Below are 1,611 nucleotides of genomic sequence, written 5' to 3' on the forward strand. Positions count from 1 at the left end.
AATCCATACTGCACACTATATTCTTCAACCTTCATCAGTAAGTGCCTCAAGTCATCCTCACTTTCAGCAAGCAAAGTTGTATCATCTGCGTATCTCAGGTTGTTAACGATTCTTCCTCCAATCCTGATGCCACGTTTTTCTTCATATAGTCCAGCTTCTCGGATTATCTGCTCAGCATATAGATTGAATTAAGTGTGGAGAAAGGATACAACCCTGACGCACTCCCTTCCTGATTTTAAACCATGCAGTGTCCCCTTGTTCCTTTCAAACGACAGCCTCCTGGTCACAGTACAGGTTCCTCATGAGTACAATCAAGTGCTCAGGAATTCCCATTCTTCTCAATGTCATCCATAATTTGTCATGCTCCACACCATCAAATGCCTTGCATAGTCAATAAAACACAAGTAGACATCTTTCTGGTATTCTTTGCCTTGAGCCAAGATCCATCTGACAATAGTTATGATATATCCCTTGTTCCACGTCCTCTTCTGAATGCAGCTTGCACCTCTGAAAGTTCTCTGTCAATATACTGCTGCAAACATTTTTGAATTATCTTCAGCAAGATCTTACTTGCATGCGATATTAATGATATTGTTCTATAATTTCCACAATCTGTGGCATCACCTTTCTTTGGAATGGGTACAAATATGGATCTCTTCCAGTCAGTTGGCCAGGTAGTTGTCTTCCAAATCTCTTGGCATAACCGAGTGAATGCCTCTAATGGGGCATTCATTTGTTGAAATATCTCAATGGGTATTCCATCAATTCCCAGAGCCTTGTTCTTCGCCAATTCTTTCATTGAAGCTTTGACTTCCTCCTTCAGTACCACTGGTTCTAGATCATATGCCACTTCCTGAAATGGATGAAGATCAACCATTTCCTTTTGGTACAGTGATTCAGTGTATTCCTGCCATCTTGTCTTGATGTTTTCTGCATCATTCAATATTTTGCCCATAGAACCTCTCAATATTGCAACTTGAGGCTTAAATTTTTTCTTCAATTCTTTCAGCTTGAGAAATGTTAAGCGCGTTCTTCCCTTTTGGTTTTCAAACTCCAGATCTTTGCACATTTCATTATAGTAATTGGTTTTGTCTGCTTGAGCTGCTCTTTGAAATCTTCTGTTCAGTTCTCTTATCTTTTCATTTCTTCCACTGGCGTTAGCTTTTCTCCACTCAAGTGCAAGTTTCAGAGTCTCTTCTGTCATTCATTTTGGTCTTCTCTTCCTTTCTTGTCTTTTTAGTGATCTCTTGCTTTCTTCATGGATAAAGTTCTTGATTTCCTCCCACAATTCTTCTGGTTTTCAGTTGTTGGCGTTCAGTGCATCAAATCTATTCTTTAGATGGTCTTTAAATTCAGGAGGGACATATTCAAGATCATATTTTGGCTCTCTTGAACTTATTTTAATTGACTTCAAGTTGAACTTGCATATGAGCAGTTGATGGTCTTTTCGCTTCCAAGGAGCATTTTGGCCTGGTTTTGGCTGAAGATATTGAGCTTTTCCACCGCCTCTCGCCACAGATGTAGTCAATCTGATTCCTGTGTGTTCCATCTGGTGAAGTCCACGTGTAGAGCTGCCGTTTGTGTTGTTGAAAAAAGGTGTTTGCAATGAGT

General features: G+C 39.9%; 1 protein-coding gene across 1 annotated transcript in view; it reads right to left on the minus strand.

Annotated features, from left to right (window-relative positions):
• The window catches only part of CEP290 (centrosomal protein 290), a 145,070-nt gene that overhangs the window by 121,319 nt on the left and 22,140 nt on the right, over positions 1–1,611 (minus strand). The gene's annotated exons all lie outside the window — the stretch shown is intronic.

The sequence above is a fragment of the Orycteropus afer genome, unplaced genomic scaffold (assembly GCF_000298275.1).
Source record: "Orycteropus afer afer isolate SDZICR_OR568_19922 unplaced genomic scaffold, OryAfe1.0 scaffold00416, whole genome shotgun sequence".
In the NCBI taxonomy this organism is placed as follows: domain Eukaryota; kingdom Metazoa; phylum Chordata; class Mammalia; order Tubulidentata; family Orycteropodidae; genus Orycteropus; species Orycteropus afer.